A 13,574-nucleotide genomic window follows, 5' to 3' on the forward strand; every position below is an offset into this window, starting at 1 on the left:
GTTTCCCCTGGCTGGGGAGTCTAGAACCAGGGGTCACAGCCTCAGAATAAGGGGTTGGCCATTTAGGACTGAGATGAGGAGAAATGTTTTCACTCAGAGAGTGGTGAGCCTTTGAAATTCTCTACCCCAGAGGGCTGTGGAGGCTCAGTCATTCAGATTCAGATTCAGATTCAGATTAGATTTATTTGCCATATGTAACAAGTACAATGGAATGCTTGTTCCCCGTAGGGACGCGTCAGCTATACATACAGCGCCGCGTTCAGAGTCAATACAATGGCTTCCCGTGGCAGTGGGAGCCCGATGTCCCTCAGCCACTCCGTCCTCCTCTTCACCGCGGCCTCCTCCTCACTGTTGCCGGCTCTACGTGTGGTGGCCTGCTTCTCCCGCTCTGGCCACCATGCCCAGCTCCCCTCCTCCCATCCGGACTGCGAGTTACCCGAAATGGAGCTGCCGGCCGACGTGCTGCAGCGTGTCGTGAGTCTGCTGCTGCTGCTCGTTGCGCTGCGCTCCTCTGCCCGACTCGCCGAACACATCGTCGGGATGTGAATGCTCCAATGCGGCCTCCTCTTCACCGTCGCCGGCTCCACGCTCCACGGCCCGGGGCCTACTTCTCTCTCTTCACGGGTCGGCCTCTGGCTGCCATGCTCGGCTCCCCTCCTCCCAGTCGGAATTCCTTCCCGCCGAGGAGCTGCCGGCCGATGTGCTCCAGCGGGTCGGCTTGGCTGCTGCTGCTGCTCACCGCGCTGCGCTGCCTCTGCCCGACTCGCCGAGCACCTCGCTCCGGTTGCGGGAGCGAGTGGCGAGAGCTGGCCGCCCGAAACAGGGAGAGCGATCTCAGCACCGGACCGTCACGGCCGCCATCTTGACCTATATATACCTTCAGTATATTCAAGATAGAGATTTTTGAATATTAAGGGAATCAAGGGATATGGGGATAATGCAGGAAAGTAAAGATGAGGTAGAAGATCAGCCACGATCTTATTGAATGGCGGAGCAGGCTCAAAGGGCCAAATGGCCTACTCCTGCTCCTATGTCTTATGTTCTTATGTTCACACAGGCCATCTCTAGAAAAAGACTCAGGATAGAGGTTGGGAGCAGGAACCCTGGATGATTCCCCTCCCCCCATCCCCATCCCATCAGCCCAGAGGTGCCAAGGCAAATTTTAGTGTCAACTATCACTTGGCTGAGATGGGCTAACTCGACATAAACCAAGAATAGAACCCAAAGCATTCTCAATCAGTGCGCTACATTCAATTGTTAGTTTTATATTCAGTTTAATTAATTCTCATTGTTAAATTTCATATTAAAAATGAATTCTCTCTTTTTAATAATTTCACTGCAACAAAACATCATTTTATAACACTATTGTTAATTTACTTTGATTCGGCTGCTAAAACTTCATACCGAAATGTGATGCATGTTCATTGAGGTCCTACATGGCTGCTAGCTTTAGGTCCTACTAGCTTTAGGTCTTGTCACCTTTCCCACACCCTCTACTTGTTGGCAGTATATCAACAGTTAAGGACAAGCATAAATCATTCTGTTTGTGCTCCTAGAATAACAGATAGCTGGCGTGAATGCAATCTCCAGGTTTCTTAAACTGTTCAAGTTTCACATTCATGATTTATGACACAAAAGTCGTTTGATTGAATCAAAGTTTTTCCAGTAACTCCCCATCATGCATCTGTTGGCGATATTCATTTGACTGCAGTGAATTAGCACGTGAAGTTAACAGCATTCTTCACTCCACTGCATTTAAAAAATTCCTCTCCTTTTGGATCCATTTTCACTCGTGCTCAAACATGTTGAATTTTGGCTAGTTCAAAGAATGCAATTATCAGCCAAGCTCAGGTTTTATATAAGTGTTTCTGCCAAGTTAAGGCCAAAAAACATAAGCAGTAAGAAGAAATATCTTAAAAGTATAACAGCAGCTGCAAAAGCTAAATTAATGTGACATCAAAATCTTTGAATATCAACATCTGTAAAAGTTTATAGGATAAATGGATGTAGAGCATGCAGTTGAATTGAACTGTAGGAACAAACCATTTAATAGGGTGAATTAATAGGTTGCCTGTGAAATAAATAAAAAGCAGGTAAAAGCTTCAATATATTGCAAAAAAAATGAGCCTTCTGTTTTCTGTCAAAGCAGTGGCTTGGAGAAAGTAGGTTGTCACACAGTAAACATAAAGAAAACATTTAATTCAATAGTTAAATGATATGGAGGAGACTAGTTTTACCTGTTATAATATTATAGCAAAACCTGCCTGACAGGTTTACTGTACTTTTTTTCTTTAGTGCAGCTGCCAGAACTGGAAAAGAAGCACAAACTAGATTTGCAAGTATGAGCTAAGGGCGTTCTGTACCATCTTGTTACCTCCATGCATCCTGCCTCGCTGCGTCTGGGTGATGCCAGATCCTAGTGGAAAGCACAAGTCGAACAAAAGGTACATGAACAAGGGCTGTGGAGTAAGTATGTGATATTTCTATATTGTCAACAGTTCATAGCTGTTCCAGTTTTCTTTGAAGTGTGTTTAGGGTAGAATCGTTTGGGTTATCTGTATACTGCTGCTTTGCTACTCGTCTCTCCATGGCTGTGCTTTTTAATGTTTGTGAGATCCTTATCACCAGTTTAAGTTTCATTTGTATACGCATAGAAGTAATGTCCATTTATGTTTCCGATAAGATTATTAAATAGTCTAATATAGGCATTAATTTACACTCGATAATTTGAGACAAATGATGAGTGCAACATTTAGAAGTTAAATTACAGCCCGCAATAGTTCTATAAAATGTAGTATTTATTTAAAGGAGACTTCATATGTTTTCTAAAGACGTCCCAATGCTTCTATGATTATTATTTCAGTATTCAGTACTGGAGCCTAAAGGTAACACAGGCATGTTTCAGCTTGCAGCCAAGTCAAAAAATCTTCAGTTTCTGTGAAGTGGTGGTTTCAGAGATATTTGCATACTGCACAGGATTTCATCTCCTGACAGATTACAAAATTGCCAATGAATATGTATTTCAGTGCCACATCTTTTTGGTGCAAACATAATCTTTCGTGTCTTGCTCTGCTGGCATGAGAGGAGGAAGATCGATAAAAATCAGGCACAGCAATAAGCACTGCGTAGAATATGAAAGTCACAGGGAGAACACAGGCAGCAGCACAATTTAATCACCGCAACATGTCCAGGGACGTTAAAGTTGGCTCTCAATATCATTTCAGTTTTTTTTGTTCACCCCCGCTGCTAACTGCTTCCTTATTAACTGACTCTACCTGTGTGATGTCTTTGATGAATGTGGGTGGGGACTGTTTCTTCGTATTGCTACTTGCTGACCTTGAGTCATACAATCACTCAGGCATTTGTGTGTTTCGCGGAAGAGCTGTAATAATTATCCAGGTCCCTTGCCCTCACCGTTCTGATTACTGTTTGAGAAAAACAAACTGCTTCAGTTGAGCAAGCAAACTTGCAAGGGGCAAGGGTTAAAGAGACCATTCTTTGTGTTGGTGTTTTTAGAACTTTACGCTGTTAATAGTTTGGTAGCATTTGCAGATTTTTAAGAAAAAAAAACAAATTGGCTACTTTGCATAGGACATTCCAGATTGAGGCCATTTTGATTCAAATTAAATGTACATGGCTTTCCTTTCCAGCAGCATAGTGAGGGAGAATTGAACAACAACAACAACAACTTGCATTTATATAGCGCCTTTAACATAATAAAACTTCCCAAGGCGCTTCACAGGAGCTACATAAAGAGATATTAGGACAGGTGACCAAATCCTTGGTCAAAGAGGTAGGTTTTAAGAAGTGACTTAAAGGAGGAGCGAGAGGTGGAGAGTTGGAGAGGTTTAGGGAGGGAATTCCAGAGCTTAGGGCCTGGGCAGCTGAAGGCACGGCCGCCAATGGTGGAGCGATTAAAATCGGGGAGACGCAAGAGGCCAGAATTAGAAATTAAGTTGCATTTGACAGGAACAGCATCCACATGGATTAATGCTCTTGTGTATTATGTTGATAGTTAAACCAATTAAAAAGATAGGATTTTACCTATGATTAAATGAAGAAAAAAAATTCCAATGAGGAGACTGACAGAAGTGACGTTTTCCCTCAGACTGAATTCAAATGAAAGGCTGGAGAGCAATACTTCAATGTCACCTTAAGTCAATCATTAGGTCAGTCCCTAAGCCAATTCTTAGAGACTGCGCAGAGACCAGTGATGTGATATAAGATGAGAATGCTCAATGAGTGGCCACATGAATTGCTCTAACACCTACCGCACTCTAGAAATATCATCAGTATTTTGTACCTATGAGCCCTGTTCCACTTTTGTTACTTTTAACTGAATCTAGAGAAGATTCCACTATAAAACATGAACGCTACATTCACGCCAGAGTAAAAACCATGGATAATTGCCTAGTCAAAATTTGAAAGTTCTGAAAGACAATAATATGAATATTCAAAATGCCTGAATTTTGCCTTATTTGGCCACACTTTCAGTTACTTCACCTAACTGTTCATTCAACTCCTGCTCAGTGATCTGATACCAATCCCTTGCAATGTGCCTTAGGAAATTCCGTTATATTAAAGGTGCTATATAAATGTAAGTTGTTGTTAATGATTAATTTGTTATTTGGGTGGCAGTGATACAATTTGGACTTTCTCCCAATTCCTTGAACTCATGCTCACATCAATAAGGCAGTTTTGTACAAATGGAAAGTTGTGTCATGAAAGGGCAGGAGTAACACTTACCTTTTACCACACTATTATGTACCAGAAACCACATGGGATGCACACCACATTCTCCTGTCCACTCCATAAATTGGTAAAGGTCACACGCTCATATCATTGCATTCAGGCTAAAACTCATAGTTTGATTTATTTACAAAATAATTACACAGAAGCACAGCATAAGTATATAGCAGGACACTAGCAGTACATTGCTTGGCTCATGATACATAAACTGTTCCAAAACAATAAAAAGTTTAAAATCTTAGCGCTTCTTCTATATAATTTTTAATTGAGTCTCTGATGAAATGCTATGTGTTGCAATGATTCCATGAAACGACTCCTTACCCACCTCATACCCACCTGTGTCAGCTGTGGCTCAGTGGGTAGCACACTCACCTCTGAGCCAGAAGGTTGTGGGTTCTAAGTCCAACTCCAGGGACTTGACCACATAAAGCTAGGCTGACACATCAGTGCAGTGCTGAGGGTGTGCTGCACTGTTGGAGGTGCCGTCTTTCAGATGAGACGTTAAACCGAGGTCCCGTCTGCTCTCTCAGGTGGATGTAAAAGATCCCATGGCACTATTTCGAAGAAGGGCAGGGGAGTTATCCCCGGTGTCCTGGCCAATATTTATGCCTCAATCAACATTACTAAAACAGATTATCTGGTCATTATCACATTGCTGTTTGTGGGAGTTTGCTGTGCGCAAATTGGCTGCCGTGTTTCCCAAATTACAACAGCGACTCCACTTCAAAAGTTCTTCATTGACTGAAAAGCGCTTTGAGACGTCCAGTGGTCGGGAAAGACGCTATATAAATGCAAGTCTTTCTTTCTTTTCATTCTTTCTCATATGGAATAGGTAATATGAAGTAGGGAGCTAAAAACCTTGGAGCGCCAGTCCAGTTTAAGTGTGTCTTTTCTTTTGAAGCTAAAGAAGGTTAATTTGAAGGTCAAAACAGACTTTTCCACTTTCAGCAATACTAATTAAGATAAAGAACTATTTAGGGAAGAAATTCTGTGGCACCAGAAGTGCGTCACTTATGCCCGTCAATGACCTTGTCTCAAATCCTAGGGACAGACTCGCTTTAAAAAAATCAGGGCTGGAATCTTCACCTGTAATGGTAGACAGAGCTGTTCACCCCACAGATATAAGCTGTGAGGAGGACACAAGGGGCAGGATTTTAATTGGGCCGTGGAGGCATGATTGGAGGTGTCTGGGGGGTTAAAATCTCAAAATCAGGGGGCACGAACCCATCCCGCCCCCAAACCGCCTCCATTCCAGTTTCAAAGAAGGCGGATACCTGACCTGTGCTGGGACCCGCCTCCCCGAGGCGGGAAGGGGATTAGTACCAATTAACTGCCTGTTAACAGGCAGTTTTTAGCCTAATCCCTATTTTCATTGTTGAAATGTGGGATTCCTGACGGCTCCAAACCACGGAAAGTTAGCGAGGCGGGCCGTCGGGCTGAAGGACTTGGAGGGTTCGAGATGTCTGGTGTTCAGGTGAGTGATGGGTGCATGAGTGCAGAGGTAAGTGTGTTTGGTGTGTGTAAAGTGTTAAAGAAGTTTTACTTACCTTTACAGCCTTCCTTCCTTCAGGTCTCGGGAGTCCTTCATCTCACCGGCACAGAAAGCAGAATGGCCGTGAGCTGTCAAAAGTTGCAGCATTCAGCTTTCTGTTCTGGAGAGATCTCTAAATCAGCCTGAGAGGAAGGAATTAACTTGGAGTACAGATTGTCAGTGTTTGACAGCTTCAAAGAGCTGTCAAACGCTGATATTGCATCTGTCAAAAGCTCTTGACAGATGAAATGTCAATCTGTGACGTCACCTGTTGCCGGGTGGCCCTTAATTGGTCTGCTGAGCCCACTGGGCAGGCTCAACAAGGTCAATCAAGTGAACATTGCGTGGATTGGCCACAACTCGATGGAGACAGGACTACAACCCCAAAAGTTGTAGTCCCGCCTCCTACACGCCTCCAGAATCAAAATCCAGCCCAAAGAGTCTGCAAAGGGATACAGACAGGTTAAGGGAGTGGGCAAGAAGGTGGCAGATGGTGTATAATGTGGGGGAACTAATTCTTCTAAACTCTAGAGCATATAGGCCATTCTACTCAATCTCTCCTCAAAGGACAACCCTCTCACCCCAGGAAGCAATCTAGTGAACCTTTGTTGCACCGCCTTTAAGGCAAGTGTATCTTTCCTTAGATACAGAGTTCAAAACTGTACACAGTACTCTAGGTGTGGTCTCACCAAAGCCCTGTGCAATTACAGCAAGACTTCCTTACTCTTATATTCCAACCCCCTTGTAATAAAGGCCAACATACCATTTGCCTTCCTAATTGCCTTCCTAACTTTCTGTGTTTCATGTACAAGGACACCCAAATCCCTCTGAACACCAACATTTAATAGTTTTTCACCATTTAAAACTACTCTGTTTTTCTATTCTTCCTACCAAAGTGAATAACCTCACATTTCCTCATGAAACATAAAAGATTCTGAGAGGGATTGACAGGGTAGATGCTGAAAGGCTGTTTCCCCTGGCTAGCAAGTCTAGAACTAGGGGGCTTAGACTCAGGATAAGGGGTCAGCCTTATCTTCACTCAGAGGGTTGTGAATCCTTGGAACTCTCTGTCCCAGAGGGCTGTGCATGCTGAGTCTTTGAGTATATTCAAGACTGAGAAAGATAGATTTTTGGACTCTAGGGGAATCGAGGGATATGGGGATCGGGTGGGAAAGTAGAGTTGAGGTCGAAGATCAGCCATGATCTTATTGAATGGCGGAGCAGGCTCAAGGGGCCGTTTGACCTACTCCTTATGTTCTTATCTTATGTAGCAGATCTCCGAGTGACACCCTGAAAGGAGAACCTAATGCCTGGATTGGGCCGAATAAAAGGCCAACAATTTTTTTATTATGGCAAGGCATGTCACCTCATTAATGATCACTGATCCTTCTGGGATCGATTGCTGTTTATCTTTGCAGCTTCAGGCCCCAATTTAGAACATAACGGGACCTATACCTACTCTCAGCAAATGTAGGTCCTGCTGGGCTCATCAGGAGTGCTTCAAGCTGAATTCCAAGGAACATCCCTCCTGCACCCCCCCCCCCCGCCATATACTCCCAAAGTGCTGGAGCTGTGTAAGTGCAGCAGGCAAAAGAGGTGCCTCCTTCCCCCTAGTGAGTACAATCTGGTTATCTAGTGGTGGGTGTAGGTTTGAGTTACTGGTTATCTAGTGGTGGGTGTAGGTTTGAGTTACTGGTTATCTAGTGATGGGTGTAGGTTTGAGTTACTGGTTATCTAGTGGTGGGTGTAGGTTTGAGTTACTGGTTATCTAGTGGTGGGTGTAGGTTTGAGTTACTGGTTATCTAGTGGTGGGTGTAGGTTTGAGTTACTGGTTATCTAGTGGTGGGTGTAGGTTTGAGTTACTGGTTATCTAGTGATGGGTGTAGGTTTGAGTTACTGGTTATCTAGTGATGGGTGTAGGTTTGAGTTACTGGTTATCTAGTGATGGGTGTTGGTTTGAGTTACTGGTTATCTAGTGGTGGGTGTAGGTTTGAGTTACTGGTTATCTAGTGGTGGGTGTAGGTTTGAGTTACTGGTTATCTAGTGATGGGTGTAGGTTTGAGTTACTGGTTATCTAGTGGTGGGTGTAAGTTTGAGTTACTGGTTATCTAGTGATGGGTGTAGGTTTGAGTTACTGGTTATCTAGTGGTGTGTGTAGGTTTGAGTTACTGGTTATCTAGTGGTGGGTGTAAGTTTGAGTTACTGGTTATCTAGTGATGGGTGTAGGTTTGAGTTACTGGTTATCTAGTGATGGGTGTAGGTTTGAGTTACTGGTTATCTAGTGGTGGGTGTAAGTTTGAGTTACTGGTTATCTAGTGGTGGGTGTAAGTTTGAGTTACTGGTTATCTAGTGATGGGTGTTGGTTTGAGTTATTGGTTATCTAGTGGTGGTTGTAGGTTTGAGTTACTGGTTATCTAGTGGTGGGTTTAAGTTTGAGTTACTGGTTATCTAGTGGTGGGTTTAAGTTTGAGTTACTGGTTATCTAGTGATGGGTATAGGTTTGAGTTACTGGTTATCTAGTAATGGGTGTAGGTTTGAGTTACTGGTTATCTAGTGGTGGGTGTAGGTTTGAGTTACTGGTTATCTAGTGATAGGTGTAGGTTTGAGTTACTGGTTATCTAGTGGTGGGTGTAGGTTTGAGTTACTGGTTATCTAGTGGTGGGTGTAGGTTTGAGTTATTGGTTAACTAGTGGTGGGTGTAGGTTTGAGTTACTGGTTATCTAGTGGTGGGTGTAGGTTTGAGTTACTGGTTATCTAGTGGTGGGTGTAGGTTTGAGTTATTGGTTATCTAGTGATAGCTGTAGGTTTGAGTTACTGGTTATCTAGTGATAGGTGTAGGTTTGAGTTACTGGTTATCTAGTGGTGGGTGTAGGTTTGAGTTATTGGTTATCTAGTGATGGGTGTAGGTTTGAGTTACTGGTTATCTAGTGATAGGTGTAGGTTTGAGTTATTGGTTATCTAGTGATGGGTGTAGGTTTGAGTTACTGGTTATCTAGTGATAGGTGTAGGTTTGAGTTATTGGTTATCTAGTGATGGGTGTAGGTTTGAGTTACTGCTTATCTAGTGATGGGTATGGGTGAGACTTACTAATAATCTAGTGATGGATGTAGTTCTGATTTACTCATCAAATAATGGTTTGTGTCCAATTCTCTAACAATCTCGTTAGTTATCCCTGCTTATATACCAACAATGTTTATTGATAGATGTAATTGAACCATCCAAATTTAGATCTGATTCCAAATCTAAGGTTGTAATTCATCCAAATGCTCATCCCCAAGTTTCACTTCAGATTGAGTGCAGAATCTACAGTGTAAACGTGGACCTCAGCAGTCAATTTTTATGTCAGTGGGGTATATTTTCGTCTTCACTGCCTGGGCCATAACCTGGCAGAGCCGATCGATCTCCCACTGTAGAATCCATCCAACCTTCATTCCTTTCATTTCAATGGGACAAAAATTTGTTCCACAACAGGTGGGTGGTCCGCTCCGCCAGAATACTGGCCAGGCGATGAAGACGATAAATTTACCGCGATATTTGTGGTTGGGTAACAGAAGACTTCAGCATAGTGATGTGACATCACATCACCAAGGTGCCATCCATCCTTTTTCTCTACGCAGTTCAGTCTATTAGACCTGAATTCTCCACAGTGTATTCGCCACAGAATGTGAACTAAAGCAGAATGGGATAAATTTTCACCTTCGTCACCTGGTTAGTAATCTGATAGGGTAGATTGCTCAGAGTAGAATGAAAATAGCGGGGGTGGAGGGGCGCGAGGGTACTACAAGGGCATTCCACTCTGCTAGATTACCCAACAGGCGGTGAATACAGGAATGTATCCCAATGAAAGGAAGTGATCAAATTTCACTCGTGGGATCCAATCTCTGGAGCAGTTTGACTTGGAATAGGATTATATGTCAGTGCATTTAAAATAGTTGCACGAGGGTTACAGATACATTTTCTTCATCCTTCTTATTTTACCATAAGTACAACCATTATATTTTAGTGAAAATAAACATGAAAATTCTTGTATCATTATAGTAGAAGACAAGAATTTTGTCTTCCTCCGTTAATGCCTAACTCGTGATCTGCTCAAGGTGTTTTCATCCTTTCTTAGTCGTCTGCCTGTTAAAAGAAGGATTTGACTGTTTGACAACACATTGTAAATTAAAGTGGTAAAGTACATAAAAAATAATGCCTGGGAGTGTGTTTCAACACAGAAATGCACCTCGGGGCTTGAGTGTTATGAATACACTCCCAAGCATTTGTTTTTGAAGAGTTTCATAGTATTTACCTTCGCAAAGTTATCATGTTATACAGTTGCCAAGTTCTTCCATCTGGCAGGTAAAAGCATGTTTTATAACTTTATGACAGTAGTGCAGACCATAGGTCAGTTTAGAACTTGTATGGTGCAATGTCACACTTTCTTTCACTAGCGTTTAGTTTCTATAGAGCACAATCATTTTGATTTTTTAAAATGGTGGAATTCTAGCAAAGGGGAGATATGTGCGTGGCACTTGGTGCGAGTTGGGACACGGGCAGCAGAGTTTTGGACGAACTCAAGATTATGGAGGGTAGAACTAGGGAGGCCGGCCAGGCATGCGTTGGAATAATTAGGTCTAGAGGTAACAAAGGCATGGATGAGGGTTTCAGCAGCAGATAAGCTGAAGCAAAGGCGGAGACGGGCAATGTTACTGAGGTGGAAATGGACAGTCTTATTGATGGAGTGGATATGAGATAGGAAGCTCAACTCATGATCAAATATAAAACCAAGGTTGCAAACGAACTGGGTCAGCTTCAGACTGTTGCCAGAGAGAGGGATCGAATCAGTGGCAAGGGAACAGAGTTTGTGGCGTGGACCGAAAACGATGGCTTCAGTCTTCCCGATATTTAATTGGAGGAAATTTCTGCTCATCCAGTGTTGGATGTCGGACAAGCAGTCTGACAGCATAGAGATAGTGGGGGGTTCGAGAGAGGTGGATGGGAGGTAGAGCGGGGTATTATCAGCGTACATGTGAAAACTCACGCTGTGTCGTCAGATGATGTCACCGATGGAGGTGAGGGAGGAGGAAGCAGAGGAGGGTGGTTTGAGGTGGAGAGAAGTTGGGTGTTATCTTTGCCTTCTTAGATGATCTTAGTGGGTAGTTTTAGAAATGGGGAGCAGGACCCTATAATGCTTTATAGGATCCAGCCATATCTGGTGATAGATGGTTAGACCAGTTGTCTGCCAAAGACATTCAATTCAGCGTCCTTTGGACTTAAGGGAGTGGAGATGAGGGGTATACTAAGGGGAATGACTATTGTGAGCGAGTGTAATGGTTTTGGTGGGGACAAGGGCATCAAAGATGGTGGAGAGGGTGTGATTTAGCAAATTGGTAGCTGTAGAAATGTCATGAAGAATTGTAGGCCAAAGGATAGGTAGTTGGGAATTAGAAAGTAAGGGATGTGAGGGAGAGTTTTTTCCAGGAGAGGACACAGAAAGAAGTGGGGTTGGGGGGAGAAAGGGAATATGGGTAGAGCGTGATATAAGAAAATAATTAGAGAGTGCCTTATCAGTGATAGTTACAGAGGGGGAACGTGAGATGACAAGATCGAGGGGGTGGCCATGCATCTGGGTAGGAGAGTTTATATGGATGGAGAGATTAAGGGAAGAAAAGAGGGCAGTGATTTCAGAGGACAGAGAACAAGAGATGAGGTGGAGGTTGAAATCACCGAGGATGAGAAGTTGCTCGGTGCAGAGGGAGGAAAGCAGAGAAGATATCTCAGTGAGAAAACTGGTGTGATACTTGGGTGGGTGATATAGAACAAGAATTTTAAAAGAGCAATGTGAGGGGTGGAACAAGGTGAGATGCTCAAAGGTGGAGAAGTTGCCAGACGAGTAGGGAGACAGACCAAAGTGTGATTTAGAGATAAGGGCTATACCACCACCTTGGCAGTTTGGGCAGGGCAAATGGTGGAAAGTATAGCCAGGTGGGGAAGCTTCATTAAGGGGAGAGGTGTCATCACCCCTCAACCAGGTGTTCGTCAAGGCCATGATGTCAACGTGATTGTCCACAATAAGATCATGGATGGCAAGGCCCTTATTTACAGATGAACGTACATTTTGAAAGGAAATGCGGAGAGGGGCGATGATACCCAATTTGCTTGCAGAATCCAAAGGGGCAGAGCAGGGAGGGACTGGGAGGAGGTTGGCAAGATTAGCCTGCAGCAGGCACGTAGGACGGGAAAAGAATAGGATGGGGCAATTGGGGTTGCTACTCGTTAGGAGGCAGCGATGAGTACCTCGGTGGGCTTTTCGGAGGATGCCAGGGGAGGTTCAGAGGGAAGCTATAGAATTATATAAGAGCGAATCAAGTCTGGGGCAGCAGTAGGAGAGACGATGAGTACTGAAGAATTAGGGTTTATCTAGAACCTCCGATAGCACCAGGAATCTATCAAGGTATGAATACTGCCTGACATTTTAAGGAAACCAAAGCTAGCAGCACATTAACTGGAGTTTTTGCAATGACGCAGTTTTGATCAATTTTGAAATGTTAATGGATAAATGTGGCTGAATTTTCTACCCATTGATTATGAATGAGCAGAGATTGGCCATATCTACCCAACCATTCAATGTCAGTGTAAAATTAAAACCCATTCAGATGTGTACCACCTTCTCTTAATTGCCCTGAAACAGTCTGTGTTTATATACAACAAGTTCCTGGTTTCCAAGCCATACATGGTAATGTCACTTTAAATGTATATTGCACAGCTATTATGCATTCAGGTGAGGAACCCAGGTAGAACACTGCACCCAGAACTCAAAAGGTCAATAAATTGAAAGTGACAAAGTCCACTAATTGCACAATCACATTTGCTTAGGGTGCTGTCTCACGCATCCTGTTAAAGTACTAGTTCCAAATGTATGGAGTTTCAGCTTATGCCTCAGAATACGGGTTAAATACCATTTTAGGCAACAAACAACTATAAATGATTAATGCTCTCAAAGTCAGACTGAACGACTAGTAGAAGCTATATGTAAATACGATCGCTATCTCGCCAACGACACGCAACCTAAGACTAGGGCTCTCTCACATCTATGCCCAGAGGAAGCTGTGGAGGAACCTACTGTGTTGATGACTGCAGCTATTTCTGGAAGGTGTGGATAATGACATTTGTTGCTCTCTGATGTAAAATAATTACAATTATCTGCCTGTGGTACTTTTAATCTTAGCTGCTATATGCTTGCTGGTTCCTGTTAAATGTTGCAATACTCTCTTTGGTAGCCGTAAAATACAGTAGGTGTAATTATGTATTC

At 43.3% G+C, this 13,574-nt stretch overlaps 1 protein-coding gene across 3 annotated transcripts in view; it reads left to right on the forward strand.

Annotated features, from left to right (window-relative positions):
* The first annotated feature begins 2,299 nt into the window (after nucleotides 1–2,299).
* LOC147108792 (uncharacterized) overlaps nucleotides 2,300–13,574 on the forward strand; it is a 102,668-nt gene continuing 91,393 nt past the window's right edge. For 2 of the 3 annotated variants that reach the window (XR_015080655.1, XM_086005627.1), the window contains exon 1: nucleotides 13,040–13,415. The gene's annotated coding sequence lies outside the window, so the exon portion shown is untranslated. Of the gene's footprint in view, nucleotides 2,467–13,039; nucleotides 13,416–13,574 lie in introns of those variants that run through there. The other variant, XM_086005628.1, reaches the window with a different exon arrangement.

This window comes from Somniosus microcephalus, chromosome 13, assembly GCF_052327205.1.
Source record: "Somniosus microcephalus isolate GS21.2 chromosome 13, FLI_Smic_1.0, whole genome shotgun sequence".
In the NCBI taxonomy this organism is placed as follows: domain Eukaryota; kingdom Metazoa; phylum Chordata; class Chondrichthyes; order Squaliformes; family Somniosidae; genus Somniosus; species Somniosus microcephalus.